At 40.2% G+C, this 19,414-nt stretch overlaps 2 long non-coding RNA genes across 7 annotated transcripts in view; both read right to left on the bottom strand.

Moving 5' to 3' along the window:
- LOC146760616 (uncharacterized) overlaps positions 1–19,414 on the bottom strand; it is a 95,914-nt gene that overhangs the window by 13,596 nt on the left and 62,904 nt on the right. The window lies entirely within an intron of this gene.
- Positions 45–8,618, bottom strand: LOC146760617 (uncharacterized). Of its 5 annotated transcripts, XR_014946929.1 has the most exons (7): positions 7,946–8,618; positions 7,164–7,237; positions 6,897–6,993; positions 2,069–2,100; positions 1,796–1,959; positions 995–1,099; positions 56–426 (listed from the first exon to the last, which is right to left on the bottom strand). It is a non-coding gene; the product is annotated as an uncharacterized LOC146760617 (long non-coding RNA). The 5 variants fall into 5 exon arrangements; XR_014946932.1 differs by having other exon boundaries at positions 45–1,099; positions 7,153–7,237; XR_014946930.1 differs by having other exon boundaries at positions 49–1,099; positions 3,987–6,993.

A 19,414-nucleotide genomic window follows, 5' to 3' on the forward strand; every position in this document is an offset into this window, starting at 1 on the left:
AATATTTACTAGACCTTAAAGAAATTACTAGGGATCTACATCTGCTCAGAATATTCCTTCTTTACAAATCTTTTCATTTCTGAATGCATTAAACTTGAAATGAAGAGCTGACAGTAAACACAGACTGACTTTCTAAAATGCATAAACGCTTCACCCTAAAACCAAATCGCTCTCTGGTACTGACATTTAAAAACAACTCTCTACTCACATAAACCTTTTCAGAAAATATTTAAACAGTGTTGAGTTCATAAATCCCTGAAAAAAAAATCAAAGATTTCTAAACTATTGCTTCTACTGGATAAACTTCCTCATAGCACTTCTGTTTAAGTCTGCCGAATGGCCTTTTAGGCATTTTTAGAAGACTGATGAAAGATTCACTTACCAAGAACTCAGCATTGTAATGTACACAAACCTTCTTGGGAACTGCTAATAAGAAAGGAGTTAGGCAGTTACACTGGTGAAAAAAAGTCTTTGCTCTAGTCACAGTCATTTCTTCAACAGCGAATAACAATGCTCACGTTCAAATACTTTGGTTATTCTGCATTTCTGGTAGCAGATGTGGTGTACATAAAGTGCAAGAACAAATACTGAGCGTGCAGCAAGGGAGGAAGATTTAACCCAATATAGGTAGTTCAGTTCCTAACCGAGAATGTCAGTGTAACAGAAACAAGAAGTTCTCTGTATCAATTATCATCAATCTGTCTTCTTCTAGATACATTAGCGAGGACATTTTGCTCAGTTAAAGCTGAGACTGCTATCTCAGTTAATTCTGTAGCTGTCTCTACAGGCACCTACCAGCACAAAAAACACTTGAGCAACATGAACTCTAATTTCACAGTTGTATTAACATAATAGTAGTAACCACAGTTAGCAGTAACCGATTCATGGAATCTGACTTCTTTCATTAGGGTACTGCATGCAGTCTCATTAAATCTAAAACTAAATTACATTATATATAAAGCTAATCATTTAAATGTATTTCCAAAGGACTTACCACACTGGTACACGGGACAGCACTCATCACCGGGAACATAAGAATAAACTTCAAATCCCAGCGTAAACTTGGGGGGTTTAGTTGTGCTCAAACTTGTGTTGCATACTGGAAAGGAGGAAATAAAAATAAAAATAAAAATTAAACAAACAAACAAAACAAACAAGCAAACAACAAAAAAAACCCCACAAAAGTAAAGCACATTAAATTACAGGAAGGAAAAGGAAAAAGTATTTCTCAGAGTCCCCATTTAAGCAACATTTCCTTGCTGGGAAATATTCCAAACCCTCCCCAAAGAAACAAAGGGCACATGGAGGATGCATTTTTCCTAGTGAATCCAGGCACTATACACTGGATGAGGAACTGCATTCATTTCTTTTTTCTAGCACCTAATTACCAAGTGTAAGAAAAGTATCACAATTCTTTGGAATGAAATCATGAGTAAATGTTACACTATTCTCTCTTTGTCTCCAACATTGTAGGTAACTGTTGCATAATGAAAACCACACAGCCACAGAGAACTCTGCTATCCAGCTGATTGTTATTTGAAACAAATAAAAAAACAAAAAATAAAAAAAAAATTGATTCTAAGCTGAAGAACTGTAGGTGCAGTTATGTTGAACCCTGGAACAGAAAATGTGTTGTGTCACAGCAATATTAAAATACATTTTATTTAACACTGGACACACAGATTTAAGAAAACATTTCTTGGCTCCCTACTACGTGTCTCTGATGCTTAACTAATTATTTTCCTTTCTGTCCCTAAAGAATAAATAAAGTCTAGAAACAAAAGCATTAACTCACTGCAAGCAGGGATCTTCAGACTTGACTTCAGTGACTTCATAGAAGCCTTTCCCAGAACGAGTCCTCTTATTTTGTTCGGGACATCTGTGAGGTTCGCATACGATGCCACTTCCACCTTCCAGGCAAATGCAGTCCTGACGGTCTGCCACTAACTTTTCTCCAAACTGTCATTAAAAAAAAAAAAGAAAAAAGTGAGTGATCGCATAATTAGGACAACTTTCTTCTCCCCCTACCCAACCTTGCCTTAGAATACAAAAGCAAACGGCAGCATACCTCTCTTGGTATCGTATCCAATCCAACACAGCCTGTGAAAATATCAAAATAAATTTCTGTTACTACTCACATAACAGTAGACATCTTCACTACATGTTGTATGAATACCGCATACGGTCAGATCAATGCTGTATGCATCAGAACAAAACAAAGAGGAAAAAAGTAAGTACTCAACTGAAGAAATAAAATTCACCACACGTATTTACACAGACATCCACACCGGAGTCAAACAGCATTGTACCATTAGGACAGAAACAGCCTTCTACTCGTTTAACTGAAGTTTCATAATGTGGACCGCTCAAAACAAAATGTTCAGAGGAAAACCTTTAATATCATGGGCACACAGAAGAAGAACCATTAACTAAAGATATAGGTGCAAATCATTTGTACTTCTGAGATTTAGAAGTTGTCGGTGTTTGCATTTAGTTTAGCTGAACAACATAAAAAGTACAGGCATCTATATTCAGAATCAAGAGAGCAGCACAAACAAATAAGTGACGGGAGGTTGGTTGATTTCTCTCAGCCACATACGCTTCAGATATTGCTGAACAGTTGTATGAGATGTAAGTAACGGTGGAGGAATTCTTGACCTTGACTTGCAGATTGTGTCTCGAGTAGGACCACATGCTCTATATTCTTTATGTTTGGGACATTCATAAGCTGGATTGGGAGAACTGCTCACTAAGAGTATCATACAAAGTTCTCATGACCTTATGGCAAGAAATTAAACATTAAGTACTCATTTTCTATGCATGCTTGACAATCTTGAGAAGCAGAGAGGTTAAGTAGATATCAGACTTGTGCGATTTTGCCACATAACACAACTGTTTATATTTAAGGAAATAAAGCCAGGAAACTATATCTTGATTACAATTTTTTTCAGAATTTACATCTTTTTTGTACAAGCTCTTAAAGGGGAATGTATTCCTACCCTTCCATTCTCTTCTGATTATGCTAAGTAAATGAGTCATCTGCCAATACCAGCAAAATACACAGCTGACCGTGTGAAAAAGAGAGACACATCTAATACAAGTCTTTCTGATATTGAAAATAGATGTATATTTTCGCAGACTCCCTTATTACTTCTATTGTTAAAAATATACCTGAAAGTAACTTTAAAATGCTACTTTTTTAGTGTGATTTAATGATGTATTTATAGCTATCTAAATATATTCTATCGCTAGGATATTAGCATAGAATTGTTTGGGTAGGAGGGACCCTTTATGATTATGCAGTCCAATTCCCTGACATGGGCAGGCATATTTTTTACTAGATGGAGTCATCCTGTTAAAACCAGCTTCAAACACTTTCAATAAAAATGCAACCACCGCTTTTCTGGGTAGCCTGATCCACTATATCACCATACTAATCATTAAAACTTCTTTATTATATGCACTCTCCAGCTACCATCTTTCAGTTTAAAATTTGTCAGTGCTCAGTTGAGTTAGAGAGCCCTCTTAGTTTCTTGTAGCATCAGAACCATGTGTCTTTATTGTATTTAACATAAGTCTTATATACCATTTACTAACAAACAAGACATTCCTGTTCCTCTAACAGTTTCTCTAACCAGTTAATTGGCCCCAGCTTCTCCCAACCAACAGTGATAAAGGATGAAAGGTTTCTTAAGAGCAACATGATTAACAAAACATATCAGTGGAACCTCCTGTCCACTCTTAGAAGCAAACAGACATTGCTTGCTCTTTGTCTCATAGTCTGGTCTTCCAGGTTTTCACAGTAATAAGGTTTGCCAAAGAATCTGATAAACTCTTTGCTTACTTGCTTACAGTTACTTGCCCATGTCTCCCCCTTCTTTATTAATAGAAAATGCACAGTTCATAGTATCCTGTATCATTTTTTGTATACACTGCAACAAAAATGGAACAGAAACAAAAACACAGAGGAACAAAATAAAACTAACCCTAATTTTAGCAGATTCTGAATCCATCCCACAAAACCTCTAAAAAGATCTCCAAATACATTGCATCTTGGACCCATTCTTTCCTCCACAGAAAAGCAGGTCTGCACACAGGATTGCTTTCTTCAGTGAAGCACTACTTCCAGCGTGATCTTCAGTTCAGCTTCTATGCAGCATGAGTTTCCTTCCAGCACTCTTATTCCAGCTGGGTCCTTGTTTGGACTCAGGTATGAATGATCCAAATAGTTTCTTAAAAACTAAACTACATTCACAAGTTTCCTTTTTCAGCTTTTCATCCTTCCTTATAACTCCCCCTTTTTTTGTTTATTAGCAAGAAATTACCACACTATAAAATAATAGCAATAGTTATCTTAATAACATAAACATCATCACTGAATCAGAGCCTTGATTGATAACACACTAAACATAAAGTTACATGTAAGGTCATAATTTTTAAAGTATATATATATATATATACATACACACACACACACTCATACAGGCATTTATTTTAGCAAACCACCAAAAGGAGAGAGAAGGAACATGACAATGGTGGATGCGATAGGCAGTGCCAGCAGGGCATCCCCTGCTTCAAAGTGCACTTGGCCTTTCTCAGCCATCACTGATCCTCTCCAGTTTTTATTCTTGTCAAGGACTGCAGGGATTTTTTTCCCCCCCACTTGGATTCCACATCTGCATGGCCCGTGCATGATACAGAGCCCAAGTGGAACACCTGCTCACAAAATAGAACAAACCACTATATTAGATAACTGTAAAAAAAAAAAAAAACTACTCACAGAAAGTTATTTACACCTATAGTCACTTACTCCCATTGTTACCTGCTTTATCCTTAGCTCCCTTTTTTATTTAATTGGTAAATGTTTTCTTGTTGATTTACTAATGTTACAAAAATCATCTGTAGGTAGTAATTCTTGATGCAGTACCCATTTGAACTGTTACTAAAATAGAAGAAGCACACAACAACCTGGATTATGCCTAAAACTCTAATTCTTGTGAAAGCATTGGTAACACAGAAAATTCACACGCTATGTCAAACCATTACTAATATTATCTATAACACAGCAAGTTGCAAAGCAATACCACTCGGTAAGAAACACGTCATTCCAGTTACTATAAAGGCTGGATGCTATTTTCTGCCACAAGATGAGAACCCACGTAGGGCCAGTCCCTGCGGAAATATGAGTATATTCACAACCCCAAGTTGTCTGGGACAGTCCCCTACCACTAAGCCCTGTGCCCATATTCCAAACATTAACCATAGGCCATTCCTTGAGCACTGGGGAGGCTCCTAAATAACAAACCACATGAGCTTTATCTGTATGATCACGATTCAAAAAACACAGCACAAGCAAAGCCTTACATAATTTTTCTCATGGTGCATCTCCCCTATTCCCCCTTTTCTGTTTAATAATTACAAGAATGGATTTCAATGTTTGATAAATGCGCTCAGCGATAGCTTGTCCAGTGGGAGATTGAGCAATGCCTGTAGTATGTTTAACCCCCCATTTTTGGAGGAAAGTTCGAGCTGCCGGTCCATCCTTGTCTTTAGCAAAGTTATGAGCAGGCTGCAGGGACGCAGCAATAGGCGATGCAGGCGGGGCGGGGAGAGACAGCGTCGGGGCAAACGACGTGGGCGGGGTGGAAGGCGGCAGCGGCATCGGCAGCGACGGGGCCGGAGCGGCACCCGGAGGGCGCAGCTGACGTCGGGGCCGGAGCGAAGGGAGGGGGTGCGATTTCCCTTCTCCCCTGCCTGGGGGGAGATCGGCACCGTGGATCGAATCCTGGCAGGGCCCGTTTCCGGCACCGAGGGGCAGCGGCGAGGGTCCCCTCCTTGACTGATTTGTTTAAAGCCCTTCCGTCCATTCCTGACCAAACAAGTATTCTGATGGCGTTAGTAACAACCGCTCAAGATAACAAGCATCTAGTGGCATTTGAACATCCTCAGTGAAAATACATTGAATGATTTGCTTAGAAGCTTCAGATTTTATCCCATAGCCAGTTAGTCTTAAGAGCCTGTTGTAACAATTTCAAATCATGCACTTCCCACCGAGCAGCTTCCTGCTGATTGAGCCAAAACACAGCTTGCCACTGTCCTACCAATACCGCATCTCTAATAACCCCAGACCAACGTGAAGGTGGAGGACTGCTACGTGGGGAGGAAGCGGCATAGGCAGGGGCTGTAAAGACACTGGTGAAACATTCAGAGACCGATGGCTCCTTCATACGTAGTTCTAAGTCCTGCAGCTTCTCAGTTAATGTTTTAATATCTTCCTCTAGCATTTTCTCATTCCCACCATCATCTGAGTCACTTTCACTCTCAGGAGCTTCTTGCTGCTCTGCACACCCTGCAGCCTCCTTCACTGCATCTTTCTCACTAGCTGTCACTGGGCTTGCCGGAGACATTGAAGAGGCAGAGGACAGGGGAGTAATTGGGGCTTCTACAGCAGCCCTAACTTGTGAGGCTGATGAGCAAACAGAGTATGAAACTCCTGGTAACAGGAAATCAAGTTCTAACTGCGCTTGAGCACTAGGTCTGGATAGAGCTTGTACCACAGCAGTGATCTGCCAATAGGCTTGCATATTCTTCAGTGTATTTATAATAACCTTCCACATAGGACCCAGGCCTTGCAAGTACTTGTATTCCTTATTTTCAGACATAAGAGATAACATATGGTCCCCTATTTCTCACCATTCAGCTACACTGAACATCAGTGCCACCTCCTGAAGATATCCACTCTTAAGAGCCCATTTTAATCAGCTCAGATACGCTTTTAGAAGATACCTGCTCCCCTCTCTTAAAATACATTTGAGCATTTCCTCCACAGCTTCCCACAACACTGTGGCTTGCAGAGAACAGGACGCAATCCCGATACCAGCTACCGCAACACTTACAGCTTCGTTCTATGCTGTCTACTGCAATGCTGTCCTCTTGGAGTTCACCCACTGTTTATGCTCCAGACTTCCAAGACTGTGAAGCTTAAGCATGAACCTGGGGGAAAAAACAACAAAACTTTTCATAATATTCATCAACATGTACTCCACCTGGCAGGGGTGAATGTAAATCTAATAAGAAAAGCTCCAGCTTCTACTCTCTTACTTCTGAAGACAATGATTTAGCCCAGCAGATAGGCTTAGTCGACAGCCTCACCTGATCCTTACCTGCAGCAAGCCACCCCCACTGGAAGCCATCATTTCCTGAGGCCAGATGTCCCTCTTCATACTCAGCTGTAGCACTGTTTAAAAAAGAATAACCAGCATCACCAAAATGAACTGTCTTTCACAGAATGACCTGAGTTGGTGCCATGGGTTACCTAGATTTACCTGTGCTCTTGGCAGGGGGAGCCACATCATAGGGCCCCCCAGCCCAAAAGGGAAGGGAAAAGGGGAATGAGAAAAAGAGAACAGTGGCAGCAATCCAAGGATGAAAACTTATTTTACTAAATATGATATCAGAATACAAGACAACACAGTGTAATACAGTATGACTAAGGCTAGTAAATCGAACAAAACAGGGAGTCCCCAAAACCCGAGAGCCTTACTGTGAACTCTAGGTGACATGGCTGGAATGCTTCCCACTCTCCAAGAGTCCAAGAACTACAGCCTGGGAGCAAGATTATGTATGTCCTCCTCTCGTGACTTATTTCTGGCTGCTAAGTCCTCTGGGACACCCACTCTCAGAAGAAAACCGAGTATTCGGGACATTGTTATTCCACAGAACTGGAGCATGAATGTTTCAATGATCCATACTGCACGTGATGTTATGATGTGGAATATTGACAGCAACATTACAAAACCATGGCAGTTAGAAGGGACCCCGAGGATTGTCAAGTTCAAACCACCCCCAGCCACAGGGCATGGCCACCAACATCTCCATATAATTTTATATTGTTTTTAATGTTCGAAAGAGGCAGTGACTCTGCTCTGTGATTTCACACTCTCACCTTGTACTAGCTGGTTGTTCAACACATTTGCTCTTTGCATTGTACAGGCCAACTTGGCAAGTGCAGGACAAAGCAGATGCTAACAATGTAGCTTACACAACAGAGAAGCTGTGCTTTCACACTGACTACCCTGTCCTGCAGCATCCACCTGGGATAAGGTGAACCTAATAGCTTCTTCGCAACATGAAGAGGGAAAGCATAAGGGTTCGGTATGTGCTTCTGATACTGCTTTCATTGTATCAAAGACATTGGGTGCTCAGATAATGCAGTCACATTGTGATATCTTAAGACACGAAGAGAAGCAATCGGGAGAAGATTAAGTTGCTGTATTGCCTAATACCAACCAACTGAGATTAGACAAGTTTGCACCCTTTCATAAAGGGGCACTCTGTAAAGCTGGACCACCACAGGAAATGTGCTCACTCCATCCCTGCCACAAGAAAGCCAATCCACTTCATCAAAAAACTGAAAAAATCATAGAAATGTCTGCAAATGAACATGGAAGGAACAAGGTTAATCCTGCAAAGCTTTGCATCTATCCCTATGAGTTCTCTTTTCTAGTTTGACAGAGCACTTCGTATCATTTTTGTCAATTAATTAAAACATCAGTGTGGTTAAACCACATATAAATGCCAGATTAACACCACTTGTTAAAGTCATTTAGATGCTCTGCATTAACATAATACTAACATTAAGAATAGAACAGCAGTTCAACAGACTTTCCTATTTTTAACAGGAAAAGCACAACGATGAAAGGACTGGCCCAGTAGAGAGGTGCTATAAGGGAAGAAGACTGCTCACCCATATCAGAAAAATCAAGACCACAGGAGAAATCTTCACCAAAGAAGGATCACCAAGCTTCCCCCCAGCACCCCCAAAGTCCCACCCTGGAATGTGAATCTCAGGCTGGATGAATGGAACTGATCCAAACATGCATAAGCGAGAGCAGGCTCACTACAGAGTCACAAAAAACAGGCAAAGAAAATACCTCGCCAAGAAATCCGGTCCGTACCCCTGCCCTAGACAGGAATATCTGTACCTGTATCATGCATGACAGGTGTTTGTCTAACATCTTTTTAAAGACCTCCAAAGACAGAAACACCAGCATCTTATTATCCTGTTAAGAAAGCTTTTTACCATTGTTTAACCTGCATCTATCTTCCTGTAGATTAATGTCACAACATTCTAACACATAAGACTATTATTTCTGTCTAGTCTTTTTAGGAAAGACTATCTCTTTCATCCTGCATACTTCAGGATGCTTATGGTAGCCCAATTCTACTTTCTCCATATTTAAGGATTACCCCGAGTGACCTGAAGTCTTCTCTTCTTACCTGCCTGGTCATATTTGAGACCTCTTATTATACTCCGTGTTTCTCTTTGAATTCTTTGCAACTGGACCACATCATTAACTGCAGCACCAGAGGAGTCCAACTGATGCTTTTCCAGTGCTGAAAATAACAGAAAGGTGACATAAATATATTTTGTATGCCTCAACATTTATATCAAGCAAGCTACATTCCTCTTTATGCATTCTGGTATCCAAGATTGCAATTTTTATTTTCCTTCACCCACAACAGCATGACTTATTTTTGTCTCATTCAACTCCTAGAAGAAAACTTCAGCTTGCAGAGTCCTCTCCCTCCTTTTATATTCCCTCAAAATATAACCGCTAATTGAAAAAAACACTTTTTTTCTAGCGCTGAGATTACTGCCAAGTGCTCAACTGGGAAGGAATTAAAGAGGACCTGGAAAACAGTTAATTAGAAAGGCATGCTCTGATTAGCAGTTCTGCTTCCTTCTTTGCCCAAATTTTACAGCAATACTGAGAATCAGGAACATCAGGGACTGCTGAGAAATTATTTCTGGAAGATCTTTTACATGTTGAGCCACATTACAAGATCTCTCGATTCAAGGGGATTTTCCCTGGTGACTCCTTAGAGTCACACCAGCACACTGAGGTAATCAATTAACACACTGTACATGAACTACAAAACACAGAGACAAGATGTAAACATTAAGTAGCATACAAGTCATTTAAAAAGATATCCCTTTGCTCCTTCCTTGAGAATAGGTTTGTGAAAGCACTCAAGCCAAAAAGTACAGAAGCAACTTAGTAACAGATGAAGGTGACCAAAACGCACAGAGCTTGCTGACCTCCAGCAAGCACAGCCACAGTAATGGAAGTGCTTCACTAAAACATAGGTGACAAACTTCTACCAGGCTTCTGCCTGAGAATATAAAGCTTAAGAGTACTCATCCTTCTGTGTCAGTTTAACAGTAACTCAATAATGAGTTAAATGCTTCTGAGCAGAATTTTCCAGATCTGTGTTTGAGTTAATCACAGAGTAGCCTCTAGCAATAACTTTGATGGGTAGTTAGGACTAACATAGCACCAACATACATTCATTTTTATTGGAAGAATGAAGCAATATTCAGCTTTCTAATTCAGGGTTAGATTTACTTATTTACCCAAATTAATTTAATATGCCAAAACTTTACTAAGCAGCCAAAACAAACAAACAAAAAAACAAAAAAACATGTACCCAACATGAGCCTGAGTTAAGCCTCACCCCAGCCCAGAAGAATCAAAACTGAGAAGTGCCTGCTTGGCCATCTTTACCTGCACTCTAATCCTAGGGCAGGCCTATAGCAATTGGACAGATTAATATGATGGGAAACGGTGTTTCACCAGAGATTAAATGATAGGGTTGATACAATAGAAAAGTGCTATAACAAAAGGGAAGAAGATTACTCACCCATATCAGAAGACTCTAGGTTCACAGAGGACAGCTTCACGAAGGAGGAATCTGCAAGAAAATACTTTTCCCCAGTGGAAGTCAGCCCTTAAATGAGGTCTAAGAAGTGCAGCCAGGCTCCACCCCTTCCGCTCACACAGCTCAAATGCTGTCACCTGTGCTCTCAGGGCTGACTGGGTCCTTTCCCCAGGTGCTCAATCAGTGGTTCAAGGCCACAACTCAGCAGTTCCCGTTCACAAGCCTTTGCCTGTAGCTGAACCAAAAAAGCACACCTACCCCCAAAGGCAATACACAACCCTTATAACATTTAAAATATTGGTTTGCTTGCAGGGGAAACTCCTTTCCTGATCAAAAACCAAATTAAACATTGGGAACTTGACACTCGTGTAGTCTAGAACAAGACAGAGCAAATCAACAGAAGGTGGTGTAACTTGAATCAGTTGTAACTTTGCAGGTAACATGAAAAAGTAGTTAAAAAAATATCATGATGGAAAAAAACCCCACAAATGTTTAAAGAAGTTTGTGACCATGATGGTGGGTACGTGTTGAAAACCAAAGCAGAATACAGTACTTGGTTCTTTTTAACAACAAACAGCATGTTTCTAATTGCTAGCATCAGAGTCAAGCTAAACACTTCAAACCACAGCACCAAAGACAGTAAAATGTCGCATTCTGATGTGTCTCACTCAGCAGACTGTAATGCTGCTTTATGCCCACCTCATCAGTTGTCCTGTCAACATTTTTCTTATTACCAGCTTCTGCTTGAAACACCACTTTCTAGAATCACTCAATAATTCATGTTTAGGTAATCATTCAGCTCTCTTAAGGGACTCTGTATAAGAAATTAAGCAGAAGAGGCAGGAAACGAGTACGGCTGAGCAAGGACCTGCTGGTCAAACTGAGGAAAAAGAAAATGCAGAGGGAGTGGAAGCAGAGACATGCAGCCTGAGAAGAAAACAGGAATGCCATCTAAATATGCAGATATGGGATCAGGAAAGCCGAGGCACAGATGGAACTGAATTTAGCAAGGGATCTGAAAAGGAACAAGAAAGGGTTCTACAGGTACACCGGTCACAGGAGATAAGCAAAGGAGAGTGCACCCCCTCTGATAAATGGAAAAGGAGAACTGGTTATAATTGACATGGAGAAGGCCAAGATACGCAACAAGTGCTTTGCCTCAGACTTCACTGCCAGTCAGGCTTCTCACACCTCTCACATCCCTGAACCTCTAGGTGGGGGTTAGGGGAAGCAAAATGCCTCTCTCTCTAAAAGCAGAGCAAGTCACAGACCACCTCATGAGACTAAATGAGTACAAGTGTATGGGACCAGACAACACGCACCCAAGGGTCTGAAGGAACTGGCTGTTGTGGCAGAGGCACCTACAGCTAGATTACAGTGCTCAGAGCCCCATCCAGCCTGACCTCAAATTTCTCAAAGGACAGGGCATTCTCCACATTCCCAGGCAACCCATTCCAATATCTTGCTACCCTTATTGGAAAAAACGTTTTCCAGAATCAATCCCAAACCATTTACCCTTGACCCATCAGTATAAGCCCTGCTAAAGAGTCCATCCCCTTCTTACTTGTAGGCTCTTACACATGACCTCTGAAGTCCCTTGTAACCTAAGCCATCATGTCGTTTACAATTCATTCCCTTTAGAGAACTTTGTCAAATAACTAGTTATTCTGGAGTGCTTAACACCAATAACTCCCACAGACACATCACTGGGGAAACTGCATTTGAAATCTATAACTAACTGGCTTTCTTACAAAAGAAACAGTTTAGTAATTTCATAGTATTCCCCCCTCCCCTTCTCTTTTTGTTAGCATGAAGCTGGAGGAAACCATAATAAATACCAGTGTCTGGCTGTATCACTTCGGCCTGTTTTTCTCATTAAGAAAAAAAAAACATTAGTCTCTGGTGTATGCAAAATAAAAGATGCTGCTATCTTACAAGCTACCACCCTGCCTACCTGCAAAAACTGCTAATTCATACAATGCTTGCATGATGAAATCTCAACAACTTTAAGCTTTAGTATGTAGTAATTGATATTGTTATGTGTAGAACAAATGCACAAAAGACTCTGAGAGATGGCTAACAAACGTCTGTCTTGCTGGCACTCATTAGTAACATCCACATAAACAGAAATAAGTGAAAATGAGTTAGAATATTCATATATTGAAGCTTACTGTAATTTCAGCATTCAACACAATGATTTTCTACTTACAGAAAGAGGAGACTCTGCAGATGAGTCCACTGGAGACCAGTTGGAAAAGATTCTTGGCTCTTCCCCTAGCTCCCTATATAATCTTGTCTAGACTATTCTTTTCTTCCATACCTCTACAGTGACAATAATGGTAAGATGTTAACTGTAAATACCCAAAAGGATATTTATAAGAAAAACTCACCCATATGGAAACCTTCAGTCTGCTGAGAACCACTGAGGCAATCTCCACAAAGGAGCAATCTCCAAGAAATGCTGCCTTAGTGGTGGTCAGCCCTTAAATAGGGGGCCTAGAGGAGGTGGAGTCAAGCTCCACCCCCTCTGGGAGCACAGCTAAATTACTCTCACCTGTGCTCCCACAACTGCCCCAACACTTGCCTCAGCTGATTAATCAAAGGTTTAGGCAGTAATTATTAATTTCTCATACATATACCTTAAGCTTGTGTCTAGCTGTAAAGTGCACCCTAAGCCTCTCTTAGCAAAACAAAAGAACAGCACTTAGGTCACATAAACCAATTGCACAAATTCACCACTGAGAGCAATGAGCTAGGGTTAGACCTATTCTTTTTCACAACAGATCTTGGAAGTTGTAAGGGATCACCAGCTGAGCACAAATCAATCTGAAATACGCTAACAACTCACTAGGACACAAGCTGGAGCAGAACATGCAAGTGTGCAGGAGTCCTTCATCTGCATGCAATGCCTCAGCTAAAGAATTAGCTTTTCACTTTGGGTACTGTAAGGTAAACTGTTGATCACAGTTTGAACCTCTGATTAACGAGCTGAGGCAAGAGATGAGTCAGCTGCAGGAGCACAGGTGAAGGTAAGCTGTGCTCCTGGAAGGGGTGGAGCTTGACTCCACTTCTCCTGGATCCCATTTAAGGGCTGACCACCGCTAAGGTTGCATTTTTTTCTGGAGTTTGCTGTTTTGTGGTGTTTTTGTGATGTTCCTCAACATTGCTGTGGTTTCGTTCTGGCTGGAAGCTTCAGCATTGGTGAGTCTTTTCTTATATACTGTTTGGCTTTCCAATTACTCTGTAATTACGACTATACAGGGTAATCCTAGGTACGTGTATAGGCTGGTAGAAGAACTCCTTAAAGAGGATTTAGAGGGTGGAGAGGGGGATCTGCTGGATGAAAAGCTGGGCTTGAGCCACCAATACATTATTGTAGCTTGGAAGGCCAATAGTGTTCTGGGTTGTATCAACAAGGGGGGTGGCAGCAAAGAGAGAGGGAGAGGATTATCTCCATCTTTTTTGTCCTTATGAGGTTTCCTCTGGAGTGCTGTGTCCATGCCTGGGACTCTTAGCACAGGAAGGATGTGGATCTGTTAGCGAGTGTCCAGAGGAGGGCTGCAGAGATGATCGGAGGGCTGGAGCAGCTCTCCAACAAAGAGAGGTTAAGGGAGTTGGGCTTGTTCATTGTGCGTTGCTTACGACATGTAACAGTAAAATCACCGTTGCCGTTAACTCGGCAGATGCAGCTCCATCTGCAGCAGCAACATGGTCTCGCGCCGACCATCTCCCCCTACCCCCCACTGAGCCACCCGGCCCTGAGGTGCGGCCCCCCGCGGGCAGGGAAAGCCGGGGCCGGGCTCCGTGGAAGGCGGGGGGGGTCTGAAGACTTTGTGGTTGTTGTAGGAGCTGGAAGGCGAAGCATGGTCGGGACCTTCGTCTCTGCGTGGCTCTCCGTGTGTGGTACTGCCCTGGCGTGGAGCATTTAAAAGTAGGTTCGGTTTTCTTTGCGGTGTGTGCTTGTTGCTTTGCTTTGGTGTGACTCTCGGCCTTTATTTTAAGCTGCGTCGATCGTGTGGTGAGAGCAGAGAGAGCGCTGTGTTGGTGCCTCCTAGGCAGGGGACGAGAAATGCAGAGAACTGGGTTGCAGAGCTCTCCCTTAGTGTTATTCTGTTACTAAACGCTCTTCAGTTTGGCTGTGGGCAGAGCGCACTGATAAATGACTGCAGGCAAAGCTCTGCTTCCCATGTAGTGCAGAGCGCAGTTTTCAGTGTAAGGTGTTGCCACGTGGTTGGGTGTCTGCCCCAAGTGTTGGAGGTGAAGGGGATGAGGGGATTAAAGCTTCCTGAGCTTGTAGTTCAGCCTGCATTAGGGTGAGGTTGGCATTTTTTAGTTACCTTTAAAAGCCTCTAAACAATTGGCAATAATTTGAAGGAAAAAACAATTGTACTTGAGCAACTCATTAGCACAACTCGTGGTGGGAGATTGGATCCGTTAAGCATCTTCAATAGCCTCCTACGATAAAAGGTGTGCTTATACTCTTTCTAGCCTGCTCAGGCATTTGGGTTTGTTATCTGCAGCTTGCTTTGTGCTGTGAGCTCCAAGGCTTTCAAGAGATGAAGAAGTTCACTTAATATTGTGCCTTAGCTGCTGGGAAAGCAGTAGTGTAGCCCAGTGGTTACAGATAATATAGTGAATCCTGCGGACAGATTACAGCTTCATAGGCAAACACAACTAGCTAGGAGCCCATAATATACTAGCTAGGAGCCCACAAAGCTCTTTAATATTTGTTATTCACAGCCTGTTTGTGAAGTAGTCATAAATGCTTCTAGTACAGTTTGGTAGAGAAATTATGTTCAACTTCTGCCTCCTTCTGGCTCTACTAGGCATAGCTTTGAGAAAAGTGCTTGAACTCGAAGTGTTATAATATTATAAACTATATGATCACTCATAATTTCCCTAAGTTAGCAACTACTTTTTGAGATAATATGGCACTGAGGTTTTTCCTGTGTTTTTGAATGGAAAGGAGGTAAATTTTCTTTTGCATGTTTTTTGACCATTTATTTTTTTTGACTGCTGTGAGCCCTTAATCTATAATCTCTACAGCATCCTACAGAAGGCTCCAAGTATCCAAAATTATACTATTTGTTTGATTCAAGAAAAATCATGCTCTCATTCAGTTTTTGGATGTAATTCTTAATTGATGTATACCTACTGTGCTTGTTTGTTTTTAAGTCATTGATATTTGGTGAGATGTACATGTGTTGCTACAATGCAATCTGAAGATGCTAGAGTTATACCTGAAATCTTTTCTTCAGAATACTTTATCTAGTGCTGCACTGAAGAACTAATCAATACATAGCCATCTGCAAATGAAATCTGGCCAAAAGCATGACCCTTTTCTCTCTGCTTTTCCCCATCTATACAGAATGTATGTGGATCTAGCTCTGAATTTGTCCAACTTTACAGATTAGTTTTTGAGCCCAAAGACATAACTAGGAACCAAGGCATGAATTCCACAAACTATTAATGAGATTTTGCTATGTGTTTAGCCAGTGAATAAAAATACAAATTTATATGCCAACTTGAGCTTGCCATAATTTGAGGTTAATTTGGACTCTTTTATTGTTTGAAGTAGTACAGATTAGTTTTCACCTTGGAGTTGTATGTTTCTCATTTTAAATGAGTCATCAAAAAATGAATTGGAAACATATCACAGATTATTCTATGCTTGTTAGGAGTTTTCTGAGATACTAAAAACTACAACATTTGTCAACACTACATATGTATTGTGGAAATTTCTTTCTTAATTAAGGTGTTATTTTGTTAAATCACTTACTAAATTAACACAAGTGCAAGTTTAGTAATTAAATAAGTAAACTTATATGTCTGCTCAATAACAGAAGTCTCTCTATGCCTTCAAGAATTAGATTTTGTACGGTCAATTTCTATGCAGCCAGTTGTTTCCTACTTCCATCTGAACAACTGCATGTAGAAACAACCACCCTACAAACTTGTGGTGTTCTGCATCCTTGGAGCCGATGGGTGCCTTCCCTTGGTTGGTTAAGGTTTCTCTTCTACACCACTGATTTTCTATTTCTCCTTTTTCTGCGGGGAGAGCAGAGGTCAAAAAGCATTGTTATATAAATGTCTACTTCCATTACTTGAAGAGGAAGTCTTGTTACATAGTGTACATACCCTACTCTGTTACTGGTGAGTAGGCTGGGGACAGATAAAAACTGGGAGGGGACGCAGCCAGGATAGCTGACCCAAACCAGCCTAAGGGATATTCCAATGACACGTGGCTTTGTATTCAGCAATGAAAGTTCGGAGAACAGTAGTGTTTGCCTTTTCCAGTAACAGCTTTGTCTGTTAAAACTCTGCTTTCCAAGAAGTGGTTAAACATCTGCCTGCCAATAAGAGGAAGTGAATGAATTCCTTTTTATGCTTTGCTTGTGTGCACAGCTTGTATTTCACCTATTAAACTGTTGTTATCTATATCCATAAGTTTGAGCCTTTGTGCTATTTTCTCCACATCTTGTAGGAGAGAGGAGTGAGTAAGCAACTGTGTGGGTGTTTGGCTTGGGTCAACCCACCACTTACATATAAATATTTCACATCTTATATCCTAGATTTTGATGCTAATGAGATTGCTGTCTATAAGAATGTGAAAATCACATTGTATTTATGAAAATATTTCAGAGGCACATCTTGCTCTCAAGATGTACTGTTAGATACTACTGATCTTTTCAAACATGAATGAAAAACAGGAAAATGCTAACAGAGTTCTCTGAAGTCTTAGCATTCTGCTTTCAAGTTTTTGCTTGAATTCCAAGGCTCTGAAATCATATGGTGCAGTGTTCTATAATGATATTCACAATCATAATTTAGATAATCAGGACATTAAAAGTTTGAAAACTTGTTTGTTTTGGGTAGAAGAAAAAGATTCCATAGTTTGTTTAAAATCGTAATAGGAGTTATTGCTCTATGTTGTTTACTGTAAGGAAGTTAAAATCTCTAGAGATTAATGCAGAATGGCTCTAGGGCATCAAATAGTTATGAGACAAAACGTTCACCAGTCTCTGGGTCTCAATTTTAAAAAATTTCAGTAACTTTTTATGTCTTATATTGAATTCAAAGCACATTTGAATTTTAGAAATGATAAACATGCTATTAGTAATCATAATCACTTGCAAGTCTGGGACAAAGGGGAAGCGATGGGCTGCTTTTTAATTTTTCAGTATCTATGTCATGGCACCCTTCAAATATCATTAAATCATCCCAAGACCATGCTCTTCAGAGTGGATAATTACTGTATGTCTGACCTCATTAAGGTGGTGGTGGGTGGTAGCATTAAGCTCATCTATACTTCATAGATGTACACTGAGTATTTGCAGTTAGTGCAGGAATCAAATAAGTTCATTGAATGAAGTTTATCGGAAGTAAAGTTTAAGCCCTACTACAGGGATGGGGGGAAAAACCCACCGAAGTATTAGTATCAAAAGGTGATAGGCTGTTCAAGCTGATGTCGTTCATATCCATCCCTGCTCCTTTTATACGTGTAGAGAGCAAAGTTTATTGAGAAACGCCAAAAGTTCATCAGGCAGTTTATTTTCTGTGAGCTGCTGTCTACTAGTCACTTCATAATTGATCATAACCATCACATTTATTTTTCCATGCCACTTAGCTATAAAAGAAATTTGACAGTAGTAGTAAGTTAATCTGAAAAAAGAAAAAACAAAAACCTACATCAAAAATTCCTTTATTTTCATTTTTTAAGTAGTAATTTACATTTGTGTAACTTCTGTGAACAGCACTACAACCAACTGCAATACTTTCCTTGATAAATCTGTTTTTCAGTTTTTCAGAGATTCATCATTCATGTATAAATATTTACTCCACATCCAGATGGTTGTGAGAGAGAAAGGCGTTGTGATGCAAAACCAAATTTGGAAGTATTGTTCGTTTTACCATGAAGAAACGTTATAATGCAAGCTATATATCAGCTCAATTAAGCACATATAACCCTGAAGCTCCTATGTTAATCCCTGTGCTTATAAAACAGTAATTGTTCTGAGAGAGTACAAGCGAAACTGTGACTCAAGCAAGGACATGTTGTTCCATTTGATTGTGGTTACTGCCATATAACTAATTCCTTTGTCCACCATCTCGATGCACTGCTTCACTTTCCGTGCTCTTTTATGCTGTTGTTTTTGTGTTGATCTGTCTAATCTGCATTTCCAACCAAACTGAAAAAATTGCCTTGATTTACCTGATGATTTTTTGGGATCTCTATTTATTGCAGTATTTTAAATGCTTCAGTTAGTTTCACATTGATCATTAATTTGGTGCACCTTTGAATACTCAGATTCTACATTTCACTTCTTTACTTTTTTCCCTTAAGTACAGACTTCTCCCAGTAGGCACAATTAGTTCATGGTTTGTAAGGAATTCACTTTGCCATGGTCTTGCAGTCTTCAGAAGTGATACTCTGGACATAGATTTTCAAGAAAATAATATTATCATAAAATTAAATAATCCTAATAAGATGAATATATTTTTAAGTGCAACCAGTTTGTTTGTTTCTGTATGTAATGTGTTATTCAGTAGTTTTAAACATGTTGTATTCATATTTTTCTGGAAATTTCTTTCTGGAGCTCATTGTGCCATTCTGACATGTTAACAACTTCTGTTTTTCTCTCTGTTCAAGAGGTAATTGATAATACAAATCACATTGCAATCACTGAAAAGA

The sequence above is a fragment of the Coturnix japonica genome, chromosome 5 (genome assembly GCF_054131305.1).
Source record: "Coturnix japonica strain WE chromosome 5, WE-NBRP24, whole genome shotgun sequence".
In the NCBI taxonomy this organism is placed as follows: Eukaryota; Metazoa; Chordata; class Aves; order Galliformes; family Phasianidae; genus Coturnix; species Coturnix japonica.